This window comes from Peromyscus maniculatus, chromosome 17 (assembly GCF_049852395.1).
Source record: "Peromyscus maniculatus bairdii isolate BWxNUB_F1_BW_parent chromosome 17, HU_Pman_BW_mat_3.1, whole genome shotgun sequence".
Taxonomy (NCBI): domain Eukaryota; kingdom Metazoa; phylum Chordata; class Mammalia; order Rodentia; family Cricetidae; genus Peromyscus; species Peromyscus maniculatus.
This window is the reverse complement of record NC_134868.1, coordinates 45,787,676-45,801,225: the sequence shown is the minus strand read 5'-3', so window position 1 is coordinate 45,801,225 and position 13,550 is coordinate 45,787,676. Positions and strand designations below refer to the sequence as shown.

At 52.3% G+C, this 13,550-nt stretch overlaps 1 long non-coding RNA gene across 1 annotated transcript; it reads right to left on the bottom strand.

Moving 5' to 3' along the window:
- Window positions 1-435: 435 nt before the first annotated feature.
- LOC121823491 (uncharacterized) lies at window positions 436-4,147 on the bottom strand. Its single transcript, XR_013045377.1, has 3 exons — window positions 2,947-4,147; window positions 1,796-1,993; window positions 436-1,692 (listed from the first exon to the last, which is right to left on the bottom strand). It is a non-coding gene; the product is annotated as an uncharacterized LOC121823491 (long non-coding RNA).
- Window positions 4,148-13,550: the final 9,403 nt, after the last annotated feature.

Below are 13,550 nucleotides of genomic sequence, written 5' to 3'. Positions count from 1 at the left end.
CTTTTTCTCTCCGATGCAAAGCCTCAGACGACTTCTAAACCTCTTCTGCCCTCTTTGCATTTCCAGCAAGTTCCACCGGTACGCGTTCTCAGTTCGATCTCCCTGCACGCCACCCAACGCTCGAAGTAAGCCACAGAAAGCACACCACGGCTGGGAGGCCCAGCTCTGCAGCAGAAGTCTCTTCCTCTGCCTTGTGTGCGGCCCGAGGCTTGAGTTCCGCACGGTTAGAATGGTGTCCCTCGTCCTCGCCACCCTGCAGGTGGTACCATACCAGGTCCACAGTGGGGGTTCAGAAACAGCCTGTGTCAGACACTTGAACCTTAGAGTTCTTAGTTCTCATGCGTCTTCTAGTGTTCTCCAACCATGGGGAAAGGAAGCAGAAAATAGGCCAGAAAGTGGTGAGGGTTTTTTTTTTTGGGGGGGGGGGCGGGGGTTGGGGGGTAGCCACTTCATTCCATCTGTCTGCTCTCTGTTTTTAAACCTGTCTGCAGGTTTTCCATTTTTAAGGCAGTCTGACTCCATCATTCAGCCAGTCCTGTTCTCCAACAACTGCTGATAAACAGGCCGCAGACTGCAGACACTGAGCGGTTAATTCAGGAAGCAGTGCCCAGCCTTTATTGCCCAACGGGGGTAGGCAAGTGGCAAGAATTTAAGGGGTGAGGATCATAAGTCCCTGACTGCCCCTCTGCTCACCAGTGCTAGAAGTTCCGCTGACAGGGAACACAGCCCAGCTCTGTGTCACTGAAGAGGAAATTCACAATTGGGTAATGAAATGTCTGCTAACGTGTGGGCCACCCTGGACTCTGTCCCCTATTCTACAGACACACAGACACATAGATACATACAGACACACACCGAGAGAGAGAGACAGACAGACAGACACACACAGAGAGACACATAGATACACATATAGACACACACAGACATGGACACACAGACACACGCATGAGATACACACACAGAGACACACACAGAGAGACACACAGAGACATGGATGCACACACACACACACACACACACACACACACACACACACATCCCTGAAGAACAAAGCACTGAGCAAATCCACACTTAGGTGTAGATGCGGGTGCTTTTCTGGCAGCTGATTGATGAGGATGCTCCTTCCCAGGAAGAGAGGGACTCGGATACAGACACTTGGGCAGGGACAACACTGTTATAGGAGCCAGGGGAGGGAACTCCACCCCAGTCCTCCCCGATGGCTCTTGGGAAATCTGTCCCCACGGCTTCTTTGAATGCAATTTACAAAGCTATAAAATGGGATGATTCAGCTGGAGAGTCTCTAAGAACCTTTTCAGATCTTATTTCAGTTTCTCCTCCAGCCTACTAGGTATTGTGTTCTTAACCCAGTACCGAGCATGTACCGACTGTTTATCATGAGTGCGCCTCAAAGCTCCCATTGTTCAGAGCGGGAGTCAAACCATACCTGCCAGGAAGATTAAGAAACCAGGGTCATCACAGCCTCAAGAAACGGAATACATTCCTGTTGACAAACAGGCAGCCCTTCGGGAGGAGCGGGGGCTGACAAATGTCACGTGGCTTCCCCATCATGCAAGCAGCATCTGGAGTCAGCCCCAGGAACTCAGATGGCCGTGACGTCACCAGGCAATATAGTTAATGGGGCCGTCCTCGTAGGTGCCGCCTGTGGTTGGTCAGAGTATCACTTCTGCTCCTCTGGAATAAGAGCAGGGGCTCGGTTAGACAGAAATAACCCCTGTGGCATGTTGTGCGAGGTGGCAGTCACCCCCTGAGTGGCGGCGGCGGTTCTCTTCCCTACCCACTATCTGATTGGCTCTTCTCTAAACCTGTGTCATATAAACAAGGCAGGAATGACAGTCCTCGCTCATGGGCAACGGCCGCAACTACGGGGGCAGCGGACGCGGAGACACAGTTCAGCCCGTTTCGTGTCGTTGTGTCCAGGTCCCCACTGCGCCTCTGCCACCTCCGTCTTTTATTTTCTACCCCTGGTTCCAACCTGAAAGCAAAAGGAAAAGGAAAGCAGGGGAAGATAAATCCCAGAAGGAAGGAAATCTGCCTGCATGCATGGACTAGGCCCCAGTGGGCTCTGCCTCTCAGGTCCCAGTGAGCCCTGCCTCCCGGGCCCCAGTGAGCCCTGCCTCCCCGGCCCCAGTGAGCCCTGCCTCCCGGGCCCCAGTGAGCCCTGCCTCCCGGGCCCCAGGGAGCTCTGCCTCCCGGGCCCCTGTGGGCCCTGCCTCCCGGGCCCCTGTGGGCCCTGCCTCCCGGGCCCCTGTGGGCCCTGCCTCCCGGGCCCCAGGGAGCTCTGCCTCATAGCTCCTACCCCACTGCCTAGGAGCAGAACCCAGTGGAACCCCTGCTAGCCACTGCCCCTGGCCCAGCAACCTCGCTCCACAACTCTGGCAGCAGCAAGAGGCCCTAGCTCCTCCACGCTGTGCCTAGCCAAAGCCTGGTTCACTCTGGAATTGCAAAACGGCTTGACTTCTGTTCTGACTGAGGCAGGTAGAGGTAAGATAAGAACTACACAACCCAGAAGACAGGCAGAGAGACCCAGAAGGGAGAGGGAGAAGGAAGCAAGAGAAAGCTGCTGTAATCACAGGGTAATTGCCCTGTTTAGGATTATACACTGCCAGCATGTCACTAAACTTTATGACACCCGATGACAAGTTAATAAGCCAGATACCTCACTGTGTGCATTCAACAGATGCCCGGAGCCTCCTGGTAAGGGAGGTAACCTCCATCCTACCCCAGCTCAGGGGAAAAAAAAAGGCACCACAAGGTGTTGGGGGGAGGGAGCCAAGAAAGAAGGTGGGGAAACTGGTTATTTCTGTTGTCAAAATGGTCCCGGCAATAAATCACCATTAACAATACTGTCATCTATCAAAGAGGAGCCCTGGCTGCCAAGGCCTTTGAAGTAGGTAGCACCTATAATTTCCCACCTGTAAAAGGTACCTTTTGTGCGTGTGTCATGCCGGAGCTGACATGGGCAAGAGGCGGAGGAGTTCAGAGCGTCCCCACACCCATCCCAGTTACCAAGGCAGAGCGCATGCGCGCTGCCCTCTGCTCCCCTGGCCACGCCTGGCCTGACTCCTGACTCTTCACAGGGCCTCAAGGGGAGACCCAGGCAGCTCCCCAACCCGGATAACAGGAGAGTAACTGGAGTGGCTGGAGCCAGGCAGATCCAGGGGCCTCCAACCCCATCAACAGCCTGGCTTTCCCAGGATGGGAAGTGTCACCCTCCATTTCCCCACAGCATAAACCCGCAAGAAGGCAGCCCTGTGTATTAAGGCCAAAGAGGGTGGGCCCTCAGAATGCAGAATGGGGAAGCTTCCTTCTCAGGGTCCCCAGAAAGGACACAGGGAAATGCTGGTCCTGGCTCCTTCTCGGCTGCTGGCATGTTCTTCGTCGAGCTTGTGTTAGGAGCCGTGGCTGATAAAACAAAATCCACAGGCTGGCCAGTCAAAGGGCAAACCCCTTCTCACAGAGCTGGGCATTAAAAGTCCACGATGAGCTGGGAGGTGGTGGTACACGTCTTTAATCCAGCAACTTGGGAGGCAGAGGCAGAGGCAGGTGGATCTCTGAGTTCAAGGCCAGCCTGGTCTACAGAGTGAGTTTCAGGACAGCCAGGTCCACACAGAGAACCCCTGTCTTGGAAAACAACAACAACAGCAAAGTTCAAGGTGAAGGGGTCAGCAGCTTGGGGGCTTCTGAGACCTCTCTCATTAGTTTGGAGGTTGTCACCTTCTCCCTGTGTTCACCCCCCGGATAGCTTCCTGTATTTCCCTGTCCTGGTTTCCTATCAAGATATCAGTCATATTGGACCAAGGTCACTCTAATCACTTCAATTTACCTTAACAGTCACTTTAACCACTCGTCTCCAAATAGTCCCATTCTAAGGTCCCGGGGTTAGGACTTTAACATATAAATTGGGAAGGGCCCAGTTCCTCCCATAACAAATCCTCCAAGTGGAGCCTTCTGAGATGACATGAAGACACTGCATGCCACCAGGCTGCTCTTGGCATCTGGGACGCTCATCCTCTGAAGCTGAGACCAGCTTTCTCTTAGGCAGTTGAGGCCCAGCCCCCAGTCACCCCTTGCACCCGAGGTAATTTGTCTCCCAGCATGCCCACATCTTACCCAGAGTGGGAGGGTCCCCTGACCTGTCCCAGTCGGATCCTCTTGAGTGTGACTTGGACTGAGAATCCCAATGTGTCTCTAAAGTAAACATTCACTGGGACAGACTTTGCCCCACTGCGTGTCTCTGAGGCCGATACAAATGAGGAAACCAGTCACTTGCTCAGAGTCAAGAACCAGCAAGGACTCAAGTCCATCATCCAGCAGGCTTTGGGATAGAGACTAAACGTGTGTGCGCGCGCACACACACACACACACACACACACACACACACACACACACACACTTTCTGCCTCTTCTCTAGGAGTGCAGATGCTGAATGGCCCCTGCTCTTCAAGCTCGCTCAGCCCCTGAAAGTCAAGGATTCGGCTCTGTCTTCTTCTGCAGAATATAAAGCTACTTTCATCTGTGGAACATAGTCCCAAAAGTGTGAACGTACACTCGTCTTGACTGAGCACACCTGCAGGATGTTGACAGCCATGCTTGCATACATGTTGTTATGTCAATGAGGTCTGCCTTGAGCTCCTGATGTCTCATAAGGTTCCAGGGTTCCCTTCCTTTCTCAGACCTTCCGTTTCATCATGACCTAATGAAGATGAAGCTAAATGTTTCTGCGGGTAGCTCTAAAGGCAAAAGATTGGCCCCAAAGCCACAGGAGTCCTGAAGCAGCCAGGAGCTCCTTGTTAAGGGAGGCTCCCGCTCCTCAGAAACCCATCTGAGGCCTCCATGGCTCCCTACAGGCTGATGCTCCTGAAACCATCTGGCTTTGTCTCCCTTTCTCCACTAACCTTGACGTTTTGTGATATCAGTCACACGGTCACTGAGACATCTACAGAGCGCCACAGTCAATGGTGGGTTCCAGTGGATACTGGAAAAGAAATAGGGGAGTGAGGCGTCAAGGCTTGGGGGCCCCTTCTAGATACTGCAGGAGTAACTGGCTCCTGGAGCCTAGATACTATCCTATGGGTTGGACATGGAGGAAATGTTCTTATCACGTGACTCTCCTCATCACCGGCAGTTGAGTGGACCCTTCAACTGTGGTGATGCCCAGGTCTCTGTGGTGATGCCCAGGTCTCTGTGGTGATGCCCAGGTCTCTGTGGTGATGCCCAGGTCTCTGTGGTGATGCCCAGGTCTCTGTGGTGATTCCCAGGTCTCTGTGGTGATGCCCAGGTCTCTGTGGTGATATATTGTGTACTCTAATAAACTTGCCTGAGGATCAGAGGACAGAGCCAACCACTGGATTAGACATAGAGGCCAGGCAGTGGCGGCACACACCTTTAATCCCAGTACTGGGAAGCACACACACCTTTAATCCCAGGAAGTCCTGTCTGGGCAGAGAAGGGTATATAAGGTGTGAGGAAACAGGAACTCACCCTCTTTAGGCTGAGGATTTCATAGAGGTGAGAACTAGCAGCTGGCTGCTCTGCTTCTCTGATCTTTCAGCTTTCACCCTGATATCTGGCTCTGGGATTTTTATTGAAAGACCATCCAAGATTCGAACAACAGGTCTCAGTGTCTCCGGTCAAATGAAGGGGTGGGGCTCAAGGATTCCTTAGGGCAGTGGTTCTCAACGTGTGGGTGGGGCAGTGAAGCAACTTTTTGACAGGTTGCTAAGACCATCAGAAGACTTGGCCGTTTACATTACAATTCAGAACAGTAGCGAAATTACAATAATGAAGAAGGAGCAAAGATGATTTTATGTTTTGAGGGTCACCCCAACATGAGGAACCGTATTAAAAGGTCGCAGCATCAGGAAGGTTGAGAACCACTGCTTTAAGGTGCATGAGGCTCTGAATTCATTTACCTGACCCCCAATCATTTGTCTATGTAGGAGAAGATACACAGGACCAAGACACACACTCACTCACATCCATGTACACACACACACACACACACATCTATGCACACACTCACACACACACACATCTATGCACACACACACACACATCTACGCACACACACATCTACGCACACACACATCTATGCACATACACATCTATGCACACACACGTCTATGCACACACTCACACACACACATCTATGTACACACACACATTTATGCACACACACACACACACACGTCTATGCACATACACACATCTATGCACACACACACACATACACACACACACACACACACACACACACACACACACACACACACATGCTACTCCCCTCTCCAGCCGTCCTCTCTCTCTCTCCAGCCATGAGTAAGTACTCTGGCCTTCAGAGCAGATCTAGGGATGGACCGGCTACAGCGGCTCTTGGGAAGACAGCTTGTTGGCAGAAGTGGAAGCAGTTGGAGTAGAGGACATTTTTTTCTCTGAGGTCCAAAAAGCTGTCAACCCTCTTCAGCTGCCTTCAGACCTGACTGCCACCAAGAGGGATTAGCGACCCGGACTGTTTTGGTCTCAGTCACTAACAAACCTCAGGAGGAGTTCAGCCCTGAGCCCAAGAGGTTTGCGGAGGAGGAGTGTGGCCTTTGGCCTCCAGGAATAAAAGAGCCCAGGAGGGGATCTGTGTCCCTAAAGATACTGTGTCCCTGTCTGTGTCTAGGGAAAGAGACGCAGATGTGTGGAACCAAGGACCCTGGGCCCTAGAGATCCTGGGAAAGATGTGAGGATTCCCTCAAAGGTCAGATGAGGAAGGGGTGAACGGGGTGGGCCAGGCTGTGTGGTGCTGCCCAAGGAGCCCCCCGGTGTTTCTAAACATCATCACCCTGTTTCTCTGCACTGCGATTTAGAGGGAAGAAGGGAAGCCAAGCCCTTGGATCTGAGTCAGGAAGGAGGTGTGCCCAGCAGCCCGAGGGAGTGTTGTCCCTTCTTGTTGTCGATACTGTTGCTCTGAGTGACAGCGCTGGTTGGCTGCTTGGGTCTGTTTTGTCCTTGCCCCCTTTCAGAAGGGACAGAAGGCCAGGCGTCTCCTCTACGGGGTAACCAACCTCAACAGATCTTCCGCTTGTCTGTCTTCACCTTGGCCCTTCGGGGCAGCAGGAAATCCACCCGCCTGTCCTGATCGAGAAGAAATTCCCCAAGGCCAGGTGCTGCAGTCTGTAATCCCAACAGCCAGAGATAGGAGGTTCTAGAGCTCTAGGCCAGCCTGGGCTACATAGCTAGATCCCATCTCAAGAGAGAGAGAGAGAGAGAGAGAGAGAGAGAGAGAGAGAGAGAGAGAGAGAGAGAGAGAGAGAGAGAGATGGGAGGGAGAAAGAAGGAAGGAAGGAAGGAAGAAAGGAAAGAAAGAAAGGAAGAAAGAAAGAAAGAAAGAAAGAAAGAAAGAAAGAAAGAAAGAAAGAAAGAAAGAAAGAAAGAAAGAAAGAAAGAAAGAAAGAAAGAAAGAAAGAAAGAAAAAGAAAGAGGCTGCCTGAAACTTCAACCCCAGCCACTGCGGGAAACTGTTCCCTTCAGAACCACAGCTTCTGCCATGTGCAGCCAGGGCCACAGAAGAGCATCCTTTGAACAAATCTAACAGGCAAGCTCTCTTCCCTCCGGACCCGGAGTGTGGGGGAACCCCTGCAAAGGGCTCTGATAAACCTGTAGCAACTCATCCTGCCCAACCAGCCAGGCCGCGGCCGACAAGCACAGGAAGAAATACATATTTGCTGAGCACCAAATTGGGTCTAATGACCCTGGCCTGTCTCACAGGGTCATCTTGAGAAATTGCTGATGTCGGGAGGATGATCGTAAGCAGCTGTTCTCCATTTGCGCCCAACAAGAGAAAGAGGCCTTAAATTACAGCGGGAGGGAGGCAGGTTAAACACTCAGAACAGCTTCCTGGCTCGGAGTGCTGGGCTGGGTTATCACGGGATCTCTGTACGCAGCCCCTTTCCAATGAGACTCTGAAGGGGAATGAGGCTGATGGTCTGCCAGGAGGCTGCATCAGGAGCTTTATTGGGTCATTGATCCTTCCTCCCCAAGGCAAGGCCGTTAGACTGTGTGTGCCCACACCCCCAAGCCTTGCAGGGCACCAAATGACCTTGACAGGTCCTACCCTCAAAAAAACGCTGGAAGAGCCAAGTGTGGTGACACACACACATTTATCCCCAGCACTTGGGAGGCAGAAGCAGGCGGATCTCTGTAAGTTCAAGGCCAGCTTGGTCTACAGAGTGAGTTCCAGGTCAGTCAGACAGTGCCACATATTAAGACCCTGTTCAAATGAAGAAAATGCTGGAAAAGAGAAACCCACCCCCCCAGGCCATCCTGGGGCCAACCCTCAAGCCTTTGCTAGCTGTAGTGAGCCATAATAGCAAGAAGAACCAGTGAGGTTCCTAAACCCTCTGGAGACCAAGACAACTATTTCCAAGGCAACAGCTAGAAATGTGTCTCCATCTCTTCAAGTCAGGTGAGCTGCCCCAGAGTGCCAACACAAGCTCCTAGCTTTCCAGGGCAAACAGGTCACTGGTCCTAAGATGCAGACTGAAAGAGAAACAACATAATCAGAACATGCTGTTGCAATGGAAGAATCCACCCATTTTACAGATGGGAAGGCTGAGACATGAACATAAGCAGAACCTTTACATAATTACCGTTTGTGTGACCCGGAAGTAGAAAATCCCAGTTAGGAGCCTGATGTTGTCACTTACCCACTCTGTGACCTTGGGCAAGTTATTTAACAAGCTTCAGCCTTCCTAAACTGCAGGAACATTCCGGAAGTTAAACCTCACGTGGGGCCCTGCCATCAACTCAGGATCATAGAGCGGTGATGGCTGTCTTACTGTCCCACCCTCCTGGTTCTCTACCTCTCGTCTTTGCTGTCAGTCTGTCAGTCTGTCTGTCTGTCTGTCTGTCTGCTGCAGGAAGCCATTCCTCCAGACTCTCAGGTGACCAGAAAGAGCAACGATCTTGCCCAGCCCTGCTGGTTTTGCAGATCAGGGAATGTAGGGTGCTGCTATCAGGCAAGAACACTGGAGAAAAGGGACCGGGGAGGGTACTGAGCCAGCTCTGGGGGGACCTTCCAAAGCCAGGGAGTCGTCTGTGATCCCTGGCCAGCATGGCAATCGGTAGTGCTTACACCTGGAAGCCCAGAGGGACGAAGCAGTCTCTGCCCTCCAGCAGCCTCCATTTCCACAAGCCCCAGGCACCTGGTTCCAGGGTAGCACTCAGGGTCCCAGAAACCCATTCTTTTTCTTTTTTCTTGCCTTCTTGGATACACCCCTAACCTTTGCCTAATACACACCCTGGGAGGTTGCCAGCGTCAAGGGATGGAGGGCGTCTGTTGGGCAGTGTGCCTTCTGAGCCCTGCCTCGGAGTCCTCGGTCTGCTCTGTCTCCCAGACCAAGACATACAGACGTTGGCTGACCAGTTCGCATCCCTGAGGTTCCGTGCGTGCAGTCTGCTTCGGAGCCTTCCCAGCTCACATCAGGCAAGACATTCACCACCACCCGCTTTCGCAGATAGGAAAACCGGGGCCAGTGATGCCAGCCGACCTACTCTAGATACCCAAGGAGCAAAAGAGGCAGATCTAGGGAGTAAACCCCAGGCTCTGAAGCTCCCAAACCCCTGCTTTCCTGGGACAGGTCCCCCACTTCCCCATCATACCTTTCCCTCCAAGGGCTTCCGATGGCGCTTGCCAGTTTTCTTTGGTTTTCTATTCTTATTTCTCTTCAATCCCACACATCCTTTGCCTGCTTAGTTTTGTTTTGTTTTGGTGGCTACCAGTTTCTCTGGCAGTGCTAGGTGGCCTCTGGGATCCTATGTGCGCAATAGGCAGGTGTTCTACCTCTGAGCTGTATGTCCACCTGGACTCCCAAGTTTCCGGGTCTTCGGGCAGGCCATATGAGGGGCCTAACCATCCCCCTACTCATCAACAGGAGGCTGCCCTGTCCACCACAGCATTCTCCGGTTATGAAGTAGTCTTGAAGAAAGGGACTCTCCAAAGGGCCTGCCCATCCTAGGAAACTTCACTTGCCTTGTTTAACTATGAGACACCCGCCCCACCCAAGTGACACCCTAGACTTCAATGCTAGGCCTCCTGGAAATACCTCCGGGCAGGGCAATGGTAACATGGAGTGACTGGTCGAACACTCGGGCAGTTCCTCATCGTGCCTTCATTTTCTTATTTCTAAACTGGAAATGGGAGTGCCTACATCACGCGGCTCTGTCTAGAACTTGACCAGTTAGTACAACAGAGCCTGACTCATGCTTAGTACAGTGCACATTGCTAAACCAAAGCAGATGCCCACAGCCTTCAAACTGAAAAATCACAGGCCAGAAACCCAGTCATAGCTCAGCAAATCCTAAGATGAAGAAAGCTACTTCCTCCCAAAGTTACCAGCACACCACCGAGTGTCAGCATACAGCCCTTGAATACCTGTAAGGACAGTCAGCTCACTGCTAACAGGGAGATTACCCTACTATTAAGTGATCTTGGTTTAATTGTATTCTTCCTTGAGGAAAAGCCAGCTTGATACAGCTTTGACCCCTCCAGGCCTGAGTACTGAGCCCCAAATCCTGTTCCCTCTCCATGACAGCTGAGTCCTACATTCAGTGCACTCTGCCCTGGGCAGCCTCGGCTGGGTAGGGTGATTCAAGGCGGTTTCCAGGGTGGCAGGTAATGGAAACCAGTTGATGCATTCCTCTCCAAGCCCCAGGGCCAGCATACCAGCAAGCAGCCTGGCTGACAGCTCCCAGGGCACCACTCAGCCTGGAGGGTGTGGCCTGGGGACAAAGCAGAGCAGAGGGTATAAGCTCCGTGGAAAGCCTGAGAGCACGTCCTAAGTCAGAGCAGGGAGCTGCCTAGAGTCTACAGGACAGTCAGGAGGGCGGGGTGTGTGTCTGTGGGAGGCACGAAGATGTCTTCAGAACCTTATAAGGGTTCACTGCTTGGAGTGAAGGAATGCTACCTTCCTCCGTTCCTTTACACAATGCAAAGTTGATGGGTAGAAGAACACACAAAGCTTGCAGAACTTGATGTGAATGGAACTGACAGACTCTTGGGGGGGGGGGGGGGAGAGCGTACCTGGAGAGACAGGAGCTTCTGGCAACTGAAAGCAAGGGCATGACAGGTCAAGTCTGTCAGCCAAACTCCCTCTGCCTTTCAACTTGACTGGAGGGATGGAGGAGAAGATAAATAGCATTTAATGTAGGGGCCCGCCATGCGCCAAACACTGCCCCTGAAGAAACCTAATTGAGTTTGTTTAATTATACCCGCTCTCTGAGGTAGATGCTGTAATCCTCACAAAGGATGAGGATTCAGAGGTGGGGGGGCCCTGTCCGCCTAAAGTCACACAGCCAGAGGGCAGAGAGCAGAGTATCAAATCTTCGCCATTGCAGGAGCAGACCACGCTCCCACCTGGTGGGTACAGGGCCCGAGGGCCTCGACATCAGGCTGGAAGATAGTTCAACTATGCACACATCATACACATGTGCACACATGTCTGGAACTTCACAGAGCCTAGCCAGGGCCCTCGAGCAGGCTGCAGGAGAGCAGCCCACACTGGGGCCAGAAACCCGGGTTCTGACTGGGTCTACCCCTGGCTCTGCCTTTCACTAGCTCGGCTTCCTCTCTAAACTTCAGTTCCTTCCTCTGTAAAATGAGGGACACTCACCTCACAGCGTCTGGGTAATTAGGAAGTGAGTCACTATTTGTAAATATATCACAAACAGAGAGAAGCGTCTCTGACAGACAGCCTGGACGGGCCATGAGAGGCCAAGCCAGGGATGAAGAGGACCTAAGGCTCAATGTACTGACACACACCTGTGATTACAACCGACAGATGCTGAGGCCGGAGGATCTTGAATTCAAGGCCACCCTGGGGAACAGAAAGACACTTTCTCAAAAGAATGCTTTTAAATGAATGGGGGAGGGGGGCTGTCACAGCCTTTTCATGTCAAAACAGCCTGGGAAACAGAAAAGAACCAGGCTACAGCCTCTAGGGCTTCTCTTTGGGGCAGGAAGCACACCCTTACAAGGTCTGTGGGGACAGTCCTAGGTTTTCCGGTTGTTTAAAAATGTGAGGCTAGCCGGGTGGTGGTGGCACACACCTTTAATCCCAGCACTTGGGAGGCAGAGCCAGGCGGATCTCTGTGAGTTCGAGGCCAGCCTGGGCTACCAAGTGAGTTCCAGGAAAAGGTGCAAAGCTACACAGAGAAACCCTGTCTCGAAAAACAAAAAAACAAAACAAAAACAAAAACAAAAAAGTGAGGCTAAAGGTTCTAGGCCGTTCATAGTCCGCAATCTCCCTACAGAGGGTTTGGGCCAGGAGGGCCCAGCCTCCTGCACCCTGGAGGCTTCCCCGAGTTCCTAGCCCCAGGTGTGGAAGTGAGCCCAGGTCGACGCAGTACATGCAGCAAAGGCTATGCCGGCCTTCCGTGGCCAGGCACCAAGAGATTTGTGGGGAAATGGTAACTCCGTCACCGCAAGAGGTCAAGAGAACAGTAGCAACTGTCCTACAAAGGAATGGCAGGATGCGTCCCATGCCCAAGGCTCAAGCCGCTGCTCCGCCATCTCTGTACCCAAAGCAGGAAACATACCTCCCAAACAGGGCTTTTCATTCCATTGTTCAGCTAGAAAGAGAAGGAAATAGAGAGACAGACAGATTCCACTGGTATCTAGCAAATGCCGGGGCTCCCCTCTTGTTAGACGTTTGGAGACCCACTGGTTTACCAGCAAGCATCTGGAATGTGCTTTTCACCACTGTGGAAAGAGACCGACAACCGACAGGCAGCCGGCTCAGCCGCTGCCACCGGGCACCTGCCATGAACAGGTCCCCGGGGAGACAGGAGGATGAATTAGGGTGGCCCCTACCCAAGGGGTTTGCTGTCAAGTCCAGGAGAGAGGTAGCCGACAAATAACCCCGGGGAAGAGAGAGTTGTGGCCAGCACTAGTTGAAAGTGTCAAGCAAAATGCCACGGAGAGCTGGGAGAGAAAATTGTGGCCCAAAGGCAAGAAAACATGTTTGCCTTTCTAGAAAGTGATCTGGAATATTCATCATAAGCTTTAAAAAAAAAAAAATGTCCATGACCTTTGACCTTTAGAAATCCGGCTTCTAAAGATCAGTTCTGAGGACATCATCAGAGGCATGCAAGAAGATTTATGCGCCAAGACTTATTTATGTTGTGTGTAATGGGCGAACTCGGGAAACAAGGCAGGTGATGAGCGCATCCTATGAGAGAGGGGCGTGGAGAGTGGGGGGAAAGGCTTTCAGGCAGAGAGAAGAGACAGTTGCCAAGATGTGGCAAGCCCGGAAGAAGCCAGACCCTGCGCTCAGAGGGAAGATGTCAATGAGGAGCGTGGAAGCCAAATCTTGTGGCTGTCAGGCTTCGGCTGGGCTCTGGGGTCCATGCTAAGGGCCTCCGGAAACAGGGCAGTATATTCTTACTGTGTTTTCCAGAAAATCACGTCGAGGATGCACACACTCGGTGAGGTAGTGTGTGCACGTGTTAACACGTATTCGCTTATTTAATCTTTCCCATCTTGGGAA